This window comes from Phaethon aethereus, assembly GCF_964289735.1.
Source record: "Phaethon aethereus genome assembly, chromosome: 12".
In the NCBI taxonomy this organism is placed as follows: Eukaryota; Metazoa; Chordata; class Aves; order Phaethontiformes; family Phaethontidae; genus Phaethon; species Phaethon aethereus.
Genome location: NC_138588.1, coordinates 1,754,676 through 1,769,800, shown reverse-complemented (window position 1 = coordinate 1,769,800; position 15,125 = coordinate 1,754,676).

The following is a 15,125-nucleotide window of genomic DNA, read 5'->3' as shown; positions in this document are numbered from 1 at the left end:
CGCTGGGAGCCGTCCCCGGGAGCTGTCGTAATTAGTTTCGGGGACTTCTCATTAAGCGGAGCAGCGGCCGTTCCGCGGCCTGGGCCGCCACCGCGTGGGCGCAGGCGGTGGTGCAGCCCCACGCACCCCTCCGCACCGAGGCCTGGTCAGGCCGGGGGGTCTCCAGAGGTGCCTCCCAGCCCAAATCCCCCCGTGGGTCTCCTTAGCCATCACCCCCCTCAGCACCTCGCCCGTGTTTTTCCCCTCGGCAGGGACGGGGCAGGCAGTGTGGGTCAGCTGTGTGGGAGTGGGAGCAGAGTCCTTCATCACCTGTGGGTGAGGAAGACCATCAGAGCCAGAGCTGGGGCGGGTGGACACGGCTCTCTGGGCTGTGGGTTACAAAACCCCTGAGGTGGAAGTGCAGCTCATGCTCCTGGGCTCTCCCTCGCTTCTCGGAGCACCAGGCAAAGCTCTTGCCGCTTGTGTGGGGCCGGCCGGCCTTCTGTGCCATGAGCGCCGCGGAAGGCGTCTGCGCTACGGGACCCTGAGTGGGAGCCGTGGGGCTGGGGTTGCTGGTGGCACCTCTCTGCGGGTAAGCCCTGGGGGAAGGGGGATCATCTTGCTGGGACGTGGAAGGGGTGCATAGACCAGGGAGGCGATAGCAAAGAGGTGAATAAAAAGGTAAAGTTCTGCGAGCTGAATCACAGAACAGGTTGGGTGGGAAGGGACCTTTCAAGGCCATCTAGTCCAACCTCCCCACCATTAGCAGGGACACCTTCAACCAGAGCAGGGTGCTCAGAGCCCCGTCCAACCTGGCCTGGGATGTACCCAGGGATCGGGCATCCATCACCTCTCTGGGCAACCTGGGCCAGGGTTCCACCAACTTCATTGTGAAGAGTTTCTTCCTTAGACCTAGTCTAAATCTCCCCTCTTTTAGTTTAAAACTGTTACCCCTTGTCCTATTGCTACAGGCCCTGCTGAAAAGCCTGTCCCCATCTTTCTCCTCAGCCCCTCTCAGCCCCGGCAGCTGCAGGAAGGTCTCCCCGGAGCCTTCTCTGCTCCAGGCTGAGCCCCCCCAGCTCTCCCAGCCTGTCCTCCCAGCAGAGCTGTTCCAGCTCTCAGAGCATTGCTGGGGCCTCCTCTGGCCCCGCTCCAACAGGTCCATGTCTCTCCTGTGCCGAGGGCTCCAAGGTGAGAGGTGGGTGGCTTGCAGGAATTAAATAGTTGGGTCTCTTTGGAGCTTGTAGGGGAGCAGCTGAGCAGAGGCTCAACGTTCCCCGCACGTTCCTCTGTGCCTCTCCGGCGGGGTCGTTGCTGGCACCTCGTGGGCCAGTGGTGACCCTGTGGAGAACCACGGAGGAGCTTGGCCTGGGCGCTGGCACTGCCGCACCTCGGAGGGGCTCTGCTCCTGACCCCAGTCCCTGGTCTGGACCCGCAGCCGGGCTCTGGTGTGCTCTCAGCTCCTGCTTCCTTGTGCCTGGCTGCCGGAGCCGTGCTCTCCCCAGCAGCTCTCCGGCCCACGAGCTCATCCAGCCTCCGCTGCGCTCACCTGCCCGGGCACACCGTGCGTGGTGGCGGCGCTTACCAGCGCGGGTGCAAAGATGAATTATTATCTTGTATTAATATTTTCACACTACTTAGCTCTCATTAAAATGTACTTTGCTGAATTTAATATGCGACTTCAAATGACACAACGTATTAAGTGCTTAATATACTAGAAATTATGAAACTATTATAGTCTAAGTAATATGAAATAATTAGAGTGAATTAAACTTCACCAGCAGAATGAGGGAAAGGCTTCAAATTTTTTCTTTTTTTTTTTTTAAGTCTTAAAATAGTTGAATGTGGTAATAGCCCCTGAAAATAAACAACCAGAGTTAGGATTTTTAAATAATTAAAGCAGGAAAAAGCCTGGAGTGTCTATATTTGAGCCTGTGATGAATTCTGAATCGGGGGAAGCAGAAGGTCTGTTTGCTGTAGCTGATGGAGTTGTTCTTTCAGGCCAGTGGCAGAGCAGCTCCAAGGAGCTGATCACCAGACCTCCAGCCTTGCCAAGGCTTCTCCCCATATGCTATTTTCCTCTTGTACACAAGGCTGTTTATTTGGAGGCGAGCAGACGTGATGGCTCCCGGTGACGGAGCGGCGTCTGCTCTGGGTTTCGCTGCCGCGCTGCCTCTGAGCCGAAAGTCCCCTTCGCAGAGCAACTCGCCTCTGCACGGGGGTGCAAACATCAGAGACCCGGGCGTTAAAATTGCAGCGACCGGGTGGAGCCTGGCCTCCCGTTTTGCGAAGTGCTTCGAGCCACCGCGCTGAAGTTGGGGTTGAATTGCGGGCGCTTCTCCCGCGGGAAGGGTCTCGCCCTGGGGCGCGGGTGGGCACGGGGCTGGTCGATGCTCTTTGGCGGGTCCTGAGCAGCGATGCAAAGCGCCCGACCCGTCAGCTGCCAGGTTTAGGCACGGTATTTGCGCTGTGGGGTGGATGCGTGGGACTGCGCCGCTATGGCACGCGCCGGGCCCCGGGCACGGCGGGGACCCGCTCGCTCGGCGCATGGCAGGCCCCAAAGCTTCGACGTTGACCCCGTTGCGGAGCGGGGTCGGCTGGGCTGCGGGTTGCCTCAGGTTCAGAGGACGCCAGGAGATGGCGTTCCCAGCGCCGCTCTGCGCAGCGCTCCTCGCCGGAGCTTGGCTGGTTTTGAACAGAGGTTCGGTGCAACTTCCACGCAAACCACCAAACTTACCCCTCGGGAAAGCAAGTCCGAGCCTGGGGCGGGGGGCACAGGCAGAGCAGCCCAGCCGGGCAGCGGTGGGCCGTCGCCTCAGTGGGGAAGCTCTCGAGCCCCTCCTGAAGCTGCCGCTTCGGGGACGGGAGAGCAAAGGGTCTTACTGTCGCGTGGGCTTTAGGGCGATGGGTGTTGCTGCTACGATGGGGGACGGTGGCCACCAGCGAGCGCAAATGTGCTTGCACAGTATTCTGCTGGAGGACTTAAGGGGAAGAAAATGAGCAACGGGTGGGTGTCAGTCCCGTCGCTGCAGGGCTGGGGTGCTCGGGGAGCGTGGTGCCCTGGGTGGGGAGCAGCCCTGCGATGCTCCTGTGTCCCTTGCAGGTTCGCTGACCCCCACGACCCAGGAGAGGGGGGTAAAGCAGCTTTCCTATGAAATCCTAGTGTCAGGAGAAAGCCAGGCTGAACAGGATGTCACCACAGACCTGGTTCTGGGGACTAGACCAGTGGTACCACTACACGTAATCCAAGCTTCTCTGTCCCAAAGCGAGGACAGACTCTTCTTCAGCGAATGCATAAGGCTCTCACCAGATTTCTGTAGAGGTATCAGAGAAATAGTGCTGTACTCAGGTGCGTAACAGTCAAGGAAAGCTAACAGGAAGGCTAACAGTCTAGTTAAAAGTGAAGAAAGTGGTCGTTAATTTGTCTCCTTGAGGATCATTTAGGTACCACCAACTGTATCATCAAAAGATGCATTTTCTTGGAAGGTCTAATCATTAAGTACAAAGAACTTGCCAGCAAGCATCTAAAAAGTGTTGACTTTTTCATATGGCCCTTTGATTTCAAGGGACTATTTGCTGTCAGTGACAGGGAGGAAAAATTATCGCCCGATCAACCTTTTTGAAAACCGGGTTGTCTTGTCTTGGGCTAGCATGGCATGCTTTGCCTAAGATAACGTTTGTAGGATTCATCTGACATTGAGCATGCTCTTTGAGTGCTGTTTTATCTCTCTAGTGAGTGTTATCTCAGACTGCGGGCTGGTGAATACTGTGCAGAGACAGAGAGAAAAACACGTTCCCTTTTCCAAGAACTGTCCAAGCCCAGGTTGGGTCTGGAAACCAGCAGGTCACATCCAGGCTAGAAGGGACCTGCAGAGAGCTCTAGCCCAAGCCCTGCTCAAGGCACGGCCGCCTACACCAGGTTGCTCAGGGCTGTGTTCAGCTGGGACTTGAGTATCTGAAGGAGCTCTATGATCTCCCTCCACTTCCAGTGCTTGACCTCTCTCATGATAAAAAGAAGAAAGGTTTTCCCTGTCTTCTACTCAGAATTTCTCATATTTCCCGTCGCCTCTCACTGTGCTCCTCTGAGAAGAGCCTGGATCCATCTCCTCTGTGCCCTCCCATCTGGGATTTGCAGGCAGCAGCGAGACATCCCCTTTGCCTTCTCTCCAGGCTGGACAAATGCAGCTCCGTCTGCATCTCCCCATATGTCGTGTGCTCCAGCCCCCAAACATCTTTGTCAATCGGGACCTGCGAAGCTGCTCTCCGGCTGGTCACCCCCACCGTGCACTGGTGGGTGGGCTTATCCCAGCCCAGGGGCAGGACATGGCACTTGCCCTCACAAGGTCCTTTCTCCAGTCTCTCTGAATCCCAGTCATGTTCTCTCCAGTTTGGTGTCATCTGCCAACGCTCTGTCCCACCATCCAGGTGGTTAATAAGGACAATATTGATCCTGAGGGACGGCACTGCTAATTTGCTGCCAGTTGGACTTTGTACCCCGAAAACAGCGTTTGGCAGTCTGGCCAATTTTCCTACTAGTCTGCTTATCAGGGATGAGTTCATATCTCGCCAGTTTGTCTGTGAGGATGCTGAGGGAAGCTGTGCCAAAGGCCTTGCTAAAGTCAAGGTAAACAAACCCCCTTGCTTTCCCCTCATCCGCAGAGCCAGCCCTTTCGTCACAGAGGGCATCCAGGAACGGTTTGTGCCTGGGGACCCTGCGCTGGCTGTTCCCAGCCGCCGTCATCTTTGCCTCTTGGAAATACTTTCCAGCAGGATTTGCTCCGTCACCTTCCCAGGGTGATGCTGGTGAGGCCAACTGTTCGGCACCGTTCCGGACCCTCCTCCTTGCCCAGACCAACGCTGGGTGTCATAATTTGCTTTTTCCTGGTCATCAGAGTGTCTCATCATCACGAGAGTGGCCCCACAGTGACCCTGGCTGGTCCCTTGGGTGCTGCCTGCCGGGGCCTCACAGACATCTGTCTGTCCCGGTGGCTGAAGCGGACCCGAAACTTGCAGTCGTGACTGAAATGTGCCGTGAGCTGCTGGTGGCCTCGGCCTCACCTCAGAAAATTCAAAAAGGTTTTCCTCAGGGGGAAAGTCCCGGCTGTTTCGGGATCCGGCCGGCTGCGAGGGGCTGGGGACGAGGTGCGTGTCCAGTCCCTGCCTGGCTGGAGGCTCCGGCTGCCTTCGTCCCCAGCGTTTTCTGCAAGTCAGTTTAGTTTCATTTGTGCAACGAAGCGTACGGCCGGTCTCCTTTGGGTTTAATTCGAGTGTGTTAGGGACAAGTGTGAACAGGACAGGAGTGTCCTGTAAACAGGCTGGAGTGTCCGCATGCAAGGAGGCATGGGTTTAATTAAATTGATGGAGGTTTGGGTGCAAACAAGACTTTCTGCGCTGCGTGGATGAAAGAAGGGCGTACGGCAGGGTAGCTCTGCCTGGCTTACAAAATCACTTATTTATGTTCATGTAACAAAGTGAGCGCTGTGGTTTTCTTGGAAACTTAAAACATATTTTCCCCCATTTGTTTTGTTTTGTTTATTTATTTTTTTTTTTAAAGCTGAAAATTCTTTCCTTTGATCTCCTTTCTGACTCTTAATGAAGTTGTGGGATCCGACTTCCCGCATCGCGCCTGTTGTTTTCGCTTCGCTTCGCTGCCTGACCGTGGCGGAGCCGGCGAGTGGGGTGCGATCGCCTCTCCCGAGTGTTTCGCACCTCCTCGCACCAGCCCAGCTTCAAAGCGCGCTACAAACACGGAAGGCCCGCGTCTGCCTGCGTGAAGGCCAGGCTTCCATTGAAGTCCGTAAGAGCTGAATGTGCACATCCAAAGGTATAATTTGACACTAACAAATTAATTCTCACTATTTTTCTGTGGAGGAATTAAGCTGCTATTGCCACAGTGCTTGTGGATTAACTGGGAAGGGGGGTGTGGGGGGGTGCCTGTGCTGGAGAAGGGGACGTTTTCCAGTCCATCGTGTGTTGGAGGCAGCGATGGGATGACGGGTCCCCAAGAGCCTCGCCCCAGCGGTCTGACTGCCCAGAGCCGCTTCTCCTGTATTGCAATTAAGTTAATTGGTAGCGTAGGAGGGGAGCGGGGGCACGATGCGTTGCGCGGCGCTTGCACGCAGAGCTGCAGGAGCGCTGGTCCCGCTCCGCTCCGTGCTCCTCGAGGTGCCCTACGGGAGGGTCTTGGTGGTGGGTTCCTCATCCCGGCCCCATCCCGAATTGCCACCGGTGAGCTCTGGGCGGCTGTGCCAGCCGGCGGGACGCGGGCGGGCAGCGCCGCAGCAGCTCTCGCACCCGGGGCAAAGGCCTTTTGGGAGAGGACGGGAGGGCCGTTTTGGGAAGCCTTTGCTGCTCCTGCTTGTGCTACCCCAGCGCTGGAAGAACGAGCAGCCTTCAGCTGCTAGGACCATTAACGTCACCTTTCACAAGTCCTGCGCTTGCAAAGGAACCTGCCAAGTATAGCACATTTTAATTTGCTCTTTTCCCATGCATTCCTGGATTTACGGCTCAGTTCAGCCTGGTTACTGCTTGCTCGGTAGATGTAAAACTCCCTCCAGAGGGTCACTCCACGCCATAAGCTTTGTGGGTTCCCTCAAGGAAACTGATGTGCTATTCCCCGAAATGCACCCACCTAAAAAGAGGGGGTTTGGATTTGATTTTGCAGAAATTTGAGCTTTGAAAGCTGGCAAGGAGATTTATCTGCCCAGTGATTATATCTAACGGGTTTCTGTTGGAACACAGATACGTTACTCTCTATTCTCTGCGTGCCCTTAAATGCTCAAGGTTTTTTTAGGTAGTATGGATTTAGGAACATATTAATTGTGTAGAAATGAAGAAAAATAAAAAAGAGAAGGGGAAAAAAAGAGCAACTTGGAGAAAATGCATTTTCAGGGATGCCTGCACCAGGCTGAGAAGTACATTTGCAGTTGCTTGCCATCTGTAGCAACTTGTCCAAAGCAAACATTACCAGTCGGTCCAGGTTTGGCTGCATAATTGCCATAAACCATTGCAAGGGCATCCAGAATAGCACAGCCCTGGAACTACTTCTAGGATTAGGCCCTACTCCCTTGAAAAATAAACCTTGGCAAAAGCTCAGTTCTCCCTAATAAAAATTCCGTTTTCACAGCTCTAATCAAGTTTTCCAGAGCTGTGGTCCAAATTAGAAACTGCATGTAGAATATCTGACCCAGGAGAACAAGATGGAGCTTTTCATTTTAAGCAGTGCCAGGCTGGAAATTTCCAAAGTTCTCAGTGGTTCACCTATGGCAAAACCGTGGAGTACGTCCTAATAAACCCGTCCCTTCGGTGGCAAAGCTCCATCAGACCCAAGCTCCTGGTCCCCGCTCACAGACGGAAGGGTCTCCTTTGGGGGATTCTCCCAGAAATGGCATCTCTCTTCACAGACTTGCAGATATTTCTGGATTGATTTCGTGGCCAACCATTAATTATCGTTTTTTTTTTTTAACTGGAAAAGTGGTGGGGAAAGGGGGCAATGGGGCTGAACCCATATTGCTGAGTGGGCATCCAGAGCAGCGGCGGGTTCTGTGCTGAGCCCTGCCTGCCCCGGGAGCGTTACGAGGCCCGACGGCTGGGTTTGTGCAGTCAGCTGGGGTTCAGCGCTAAGTGTTATAAGAGAACCGCTCGTCAAGTGAACAGCAAAAGCAGTGTTATATTTAATCACGTTAATTGTTTTCTCCCATTGTTTTTCCAGTCTTAGATCCAACTGTCCATCAGTAGCTTTCAGTGCAAATGTATTTTTCTTTTCATGTGATAAATGATCATCTCGCAATATTCGGAAAACAATGAACCTATTAGTGTCTTGAAGAGAGATGATCCAGTTACATGTAACCATAGGATAAATCTCTGCTTGTTCTGTTACACAGTGCACAGGATTCAGGCGATATATGTTTATTTTTTAAATGCAAATGCAGCAGTGATCCATGCAGCACGGATCACAGATGAACTTGGCCATCAGTAAACAACAGCAGAGTCTGTAGGAGGAATGAGAAACCACAGTCACAGTTCATCTTTGTATCTCAGGCTGGCTGGGCTCAGAGACGTACAGAAACATAAAAAACCCGGGCAAGATCGCTGCTTAAATGCTCACGTGGGCTCCTAATTGTGGAAACATGTTGAATTATGTGATACGACGTGGTTATATAACACCTTTTATGAAACTCTTGGCATGAAAACAATGCATAAAAATAACAGATGTGGCAAATCACAACCACATTCTGAAATCTTTTTGTAGTTCAGTTCAGTGAAAACAATGGAGTTGATTTAAATTGGGATTTCCCCCCCCCCCCAAAAAAAAATGTCCATGGGCAAAGAAGTATTTGAAAGAACAGTAAAAAGGCTAAAAGTGCAAAGAGGGTTTCTCTCAAAGAAATCTGCAAGCGGCCGTTAACTCCAGGGCAGCGCAGCAAAGGGTGTGGGAGGGGACGGAGGGTCAAGCCCTGCTTCTGTGGCTCTTGCTGCCTTCAGCAGGACTTTTCTCGTCAGCCAGGCCAGCGAGGTCTTGTCCTGACATGTGTCCCGAGGGAATGACGGTAAAGCAGCATCCTGATTAAGAACAGGGTATTGCCATTGCCTTTCTAGGACCACTCCTCAGCAACACCCAAAGGGAAGCCCGAGAAGAACCGTGAATGCGTGAGGACCTCTGCAAGGGAACATCTAGGCGGGCGCCTGGCCGTCCCCTCCAGCCTTTCGCCGTCCCCAGAGTTTTCCAGGGTATCGGCACACGAGAGAGGGGTTTGCACTGCTCCACGGGAGAGGTCTCGGGCACTGGGAACGTGGCTTTTCCCGTGCTTTTGTGAAGCTGCGTTGCTGATAACAGGCTTTGCCGCTCACAGCCTGTAATCAGAGCAGAATCTGCACACAAGCGAAGGCTCTGTAACTCCACTGGGCTGATAAAGAGGAACAGGCTCCAATTAAACACCGACAATTCACTCCTGTTTGCTGTGGTACACGGTGTCCTGAACACGGGCAGTCCGCAGCTTGGCGCGCTTAAAACCAGACCCAGAGCTTTACACCGTGAGGCAATGCATGCTGCTGTGCATGGAAGAAGAAATAGGATATTGCTGATAGTTGTGTTTTTTCTTTTTCTTTTTCTTTTTTTTTTTTAATTCCCTTTCTGGCTCTTAGTCTTTTATACAGTTGATTTCTACATTGGCTCACGCCCCCGCCTCGGCTGGCACACGGGACCATCCCTGGTACGACAGCTCTGTAATAACCGTGCTTCCCAGCACTGAGTTTGGCCTTAAGTCTGTTCCGTAATGTCCCATTAATTCATTATTCATTGATCGAGAGAGCCCAGATGTGAGCGCAGGACTGACAGCTCGGTCGTTTCTCAGCGATTTAGCTAAGAGGTGCCAATTATTTCTTGGTATCATTTTAAAGAATTTTTGTTCCCAGATGGAAGAAAACTGCAGGACATCTTCAATGAAAAGGGGGAAAATAGTATTAATAGCCTATTTTTATTAGTAGAGAAAAGAAAGACCTTTCAGTTAAAGGCTTCCAACTTCAAAAAAAAGAATTTTCAACTGAAAGAGAGAACGTACTGTTTTGAAAGAGTTTGCTGGGTGGAGAAATCAAACTGAAAGGATCTTGTGCAACTCTGCTTTTTAGGTCTGATGCTAAATTCACCCATTTATTCCTTTGCTTTACACAGGAAAATCGCTGAGGATTGCTAAGGAAAAGACTGATTTCTGTACTAGCCGAAAGCACGTAGCATCTTCCAGGATCAGATCCTGACATTTGTGTCTCTAATTTTTGTCCGGAGAGCTGCTATTTCTGTAGCTCTTCCCATCCTCCAAGTCCTCTGTAAGCATTAAGTATTTTCGCACCCAGCAAACGGAACAATAACGGAGGACTTAATTTCCCCATCTGTCAACCAGTCCTGAACAAATTGTACATCTTTCTCTTTAGAGGGAAATCTTAGGTAAATTAAAAGCTTTAGTGTTCATTTTCATGTAACGGAGGTTCTGAAGGAAATTCTGTCATCACGTTTCTGGCTGAAATTTTTTTTAAAACCTATTACGAATCATGGAAGTCTTGTTTTTGTAACTTGGAGATGGTGGCTCTATCTTCGGTAACCTTGGCTCGCGCTGGCCCAAGGTAATGCACATCGCAACGTCAAAGCCCGAACGTCGGGGGAGCCGATGCTGAACGTCAAGGGCGGTTAGAGGTGTCGGTAAGGGCAAACTGCAACCCGGGGGCTTCGGAGAGATTGCTCTGCTCGTGCAAAGCTGGCGGGCCGCGAGCGCGTGGCGATGCTGCGTGCTCCGTTCTGCCCTGCGGAGGACGGCTGAGCACAGGCTGGTCTTTGTTGTTTCCCAGCCTGCCAGACAGCGCGTGGTACAACGCTGTTTGTCTTGGGCTTGACCCTCCCAGGCCGTACTCCAGCGAACAACGCTACTGACTTCGGTCGCCGATACGTCGTTTAAAACCACGTTGGTGGGCTCTCGCCCTTGCAGGGCTTGCTGGTGCTGACTGTGCGCAGGCGACGGCAGCTCTAGGCCACGTAGTGCTGCTTTCTTCCCCCCTCAGCGCTGGGTCTGGAGCGGTTCGTAACATAAGAGGCGCTTTTGGGTGCGGGTTTCCCCCTTCTTTTATGTGCACGTAAGCTTTGTGCTTGCTTCCCTGCAGACGTCGTCCGTCCTCCCCCTTGCCGCCACCCCAGCCTGACCCAGCAGGCAGGCTCAGATAAGGGAATGGGGAGATAAGAAGTTCTTTTCTTTCTCCTCCCTCATCTGAAGCACCAGCAAATGGTGAGGCTCCGCTCCCAAAATCCCACAGGCTCTGTTAAATACATGGGAAAGTGGCTCCCAAATGAAATGGGTCGCACACCCGCCCTAGTCTCTGGAAGATGGATCCATCAAATACAAATCTTTGGTGAAAGATGTGACATAAGGGAAAAAAAAAAAATTAGAACGCAGGTTCCCCTTCTGCTCAGCACCCCACCGCGTCTCTTAAGAAGCCACCCTTGAAGCTCCAGGATAGGTTTACCTTGAGCAAATCTGTATTATGTGATATGGCAAAGACACACCCTCTAAGAGACAGGTAGGAATTTGGCTCTGGAGCGATTTCTACTGGAAAACAAAAGAGTTTCTGTGATAGTTGGGAACAAGTGCCAGTTAAAGGGTATGAACTCTTTTCATACCATGTTCTACTGCAGAACATTGCCAGCCAGATTCATACAAGCCATCAGTCGCTTTTTCCACCCTTCTTAATTAGACAGGCTTTGTGCAAGGTGGTGATGTAGTCCAGTAAATAGAGAAAACAGGGCAGATGATAACTTTTTCTTATTGTTTTCTTGTCAGCTTCTCCCTCAGCAATGCATTTTTAGAATGCCAGCCATGGATGCAGCATTGCATCCATAACGGGACTTTAAATAACAGAACGCAAGGAAACTGTGGCAGAGCTCTGGCAGGAATCCCCTGGGCTTTATGGCTAGCGTGATTTGTGCTGCCTTACGAAGGAGGCATGATAGCTTCATCACACCAGTGCTAATGAAGTAGGACATCAAGAGACAGCTATTGACTGGCTTGGGTCTTCTCTGCTCTGAGCCTGGGTGTCAGGGCTGCTGCTGCTGCGATCCCAGCATCGGTATCCGCAGCACGATCTTCAGAGCGGATCAGGTTCAAGTATTTTTGCTGGGTTGTGCTGTCTACTTGCTAGTTCGTGCTGCCAGTAGAGCTGCAGTGGGGATAAATTATGATGTCAAAACAGAGAGATGTTGTCACACAACCATCTCCCCTTCTGGGGTCAAGGTTCTGCTTTATAGCTTAGAAACCTAGTAGTCATTTGAAAGCATATGGCCAAGAACGGACAAAAAAAAGTCTTGTGTGTTTGGGTCAGAGCTACAGACAAAAGGCTCTTTGTGCTAAGAGCTGACAATGACAAATAAAGAGGAACCTGTTGATCTAGGAGAGAAATGGAGGATTATGAAAAGATCACATGGTGAGAAAAAGACCTTGGCTGTTTGTCTGGATGTCAGTCTTGCCTGTCATTAAAATGCTTTCTGCAGCTACGGCATATTTGTTAGTAGAAATACTGCCTCCTGCTCACGTGTGTTTTTCTAGCCTACGAAACGCTACCTGTGCCTAAACGTGCCACCCTCATGAGACCACATCAGAGAGGTGGTATGCTCCTAACTGGATCCTCGCCATGCTTTGGGCGTTACGCAGAATAATTCATGTCTGCAAATCTATCTGGTAGCACTGGGTGAAGTAGAAACAGTAAATGCTAAAAAAGAATGTCCAACCATGTTACATAAATACAGGACACAAAGAAAACCCAATAACAAACCCCCTATAATTCAACAAAGTTATTGGAAGTAAACCAAAAGCTATGTCTAATGCTAATAATAAGCATATTTCCCAAAGGTAACATTTGATTTCCATCCAAAACCAAACATATTTGAAGCTCTGCCTGAACGTTGTTGTATAGCAGATTAACTGGGAGAGTCTAATCTGTGAATAACTTTGTAAAGCCTTCAGCCAACTCTGAAGAAACAGCAACAGTCTTGACAAGACTGGGCTACAAAACTCTTCACAGATAATGTGTTTTTTTCACAGTAAGTCTGGAGAAAATAGAGAACGGCTTTGGTTTTTGTGGCACGCACATCTGGCAAGTGCATATTTCTGATCCGTGTGCAAAGAACATGCTGAACAGAAATATTTATATTGAACATTGATGGGCTGCCCAAAATGACCTCCAGAGTCTATGAAGTGCACCATAGATTTTTAAAAAGTCTATTATAGCCCATTATGTTCTGGACTGTATCCGAGTCCATCATTGTAGAGAGTGCCAGCAACCCTCTGCATTTGCTGTAGTGAGGCAGACCTATGGAGACGGTTTTAGTTCAAAATAAAGGAGGTGTGTGTGTAAATAACAACAGAATGCTTTTTCTCTGTTTTATTTATCTCTACAGCTGAAGGGACTGCGACAGGGAAGGTGACTGGCAAATGAAACGCAAAGGGGAAGGTGCCTTGCTGTTCTTTAAGCACTGGTTTGAAATCAATGCAGATAATGCACTTGGAAGGACTGTCTCGTTTACTGGTTTTCAGTAAATTGCCGGGCTGTGCTTCCCAGCGATAATGTGATAGTCATGTCTGTGCCAGTAAGAATATACTTTAGAAAAAAAAAAAGAAGCGTGCAATTCCTTGCAAGCAGTGTTCGGATAGTTTAGTCTGGGATGCCCTGAATTCTGTACGTTGACCGAGAGATATCTAGGGCTGCTGCGTATCTCTCCTGGTGGTACAATGTGTTTCTCAGTTTGCTGTAGCTTATTCCAAAGACACAATAAACCGTACTTAAACGCAATACCCTCCCGCAGAGAGAAATGCCGTCTCCTGCTCGCTATGGCCTGGCACAGCCTCTCTGGCAAAGCAGAGGTATTTTCTAACCATTGCTCTTCCTTCTTCCTTGGCCATCTTGGTTTTTTCACCCCTCATAGTCCGTGATACACTCCCAGTGACTTCAGTGCTGCTGGATTAGGCTTAGGGTCCAATTATCCTCATTAAACCTATAAACTAATAATTCATAGTTCAAAGTACGTTTGCTATGGACTGCACCACTAGGGATTTAGTGCATGATAGTGGTGTTGGTGCTTAGATTTTCTTTTAATAATATTTTTAACTGGAGGCAGACCTATTTATATATGCTTTGGGAGAATAATTTTATGGGTAAATACGAGCTTTATTAATATTGTCTTTGTTAATTCATTGATGTTAGTAAAGAGCTTTGAAGATGAAAGCACTGTATGCAATAAATATTAAGATTATTCCAACTTATTTTAATGTTGCCGGCATTCCAGCTCCATCATCTTTCATCCAAGAATCTCAAAGCACTTTCCAAATGTTAATTAATTTCCTCTCAACAGTCCAGGGAGATGATACCTATTATTATCATCCCCATTTCACAAAAGAGTCATTCTGAGTGCATTTTACCCCATGAGTTGGTCAAAATCAGGGAATATGGCAGGAGACTATTTGGGACTGATCCAAAAATGCCTGACTCCCATTCTCCCGTTCTTGCTGCTAGACAGCATTCCCTTCTTGGGAGTGGGGTGTGACACTCACCTGTGCGGTGCTTGCCCGCCTTCATCAGATGCTTTTATTGGTTGCCCTTAAAACAAAAAAAAAAGGCAACGATAACATGCCACACCCAGGACAGGTGAGGAAATGAAACTCTTCAAAATCAGAATCATCACGGTTATTAATCATACTGAGTAGGATAGGGTGAATTTTCAGTATCTTTTAATGTGAAAGAGTAAATCTTAACTGAGTGCTGTTTTAGAGTCCTATTGTAGAGTTAGAATCTTATAACCCATACTCAAAAAGAGTATTAAAATGAAAACGCTTTCTCAAATGCAGCACAGGTGAGGATGTATTGTGGTGGAGAGTGCAAGTTAGCACGAAAGATCTGAGCTAAACAGCACATGCTGCAGCTGAAACTTCTAAAACGCTCTCCCCAAACCAGAGGCTAAGTCAACGATGGGACGAGAAGACCATTTCGAGACAGCATGACTCCAGCAATCCATGAGAACAATGCAAAGTTCAAAAATAGCAGTATTGACTGGTGGAAAAACAACATACATATAATTTTCAGGTAATTACTACAGTATAATTAGCTCTGTTGTTTTCATATGAGCCATCTGAAATGAACTCTACTTGCTACTAGAACTCAGCTTTATTTACCGCGTTCCCATGACTGAAGTGATTCTTTAGAATTAGCGATTAGGTAAAAAATAAAGATGTGAGTACTTCATGCCAGATACCGTCTCCGTGCCAGCGGGCATAGCCTAGCTGCTGACATTTTATTCAGCATTTTATCTATCTCTACACTGAACCACTTTAGGAAAGATGAGAGCTAAAGAACTGGAGAAGACAAGCATAATCTACTCCTGTACTGTCTACATTATTTCCATGTGTCATAATCTACTCCTATACTGTCTACGTTACTTCTGTGCATAGTCCATCACGGAAATTGTAGGACAGGGAGGAGGAAAGAGACTGAAATTATTAGGAATTGTTTATTTTCTGTAGAAGGTAACTTCTTAAGCACTGGGACCCTGCAGTCTTGCATAAAATCACTTTTAATTCGAATGAGTTTGTCGCAGTTAAAACCTGGTTTTGTTGATG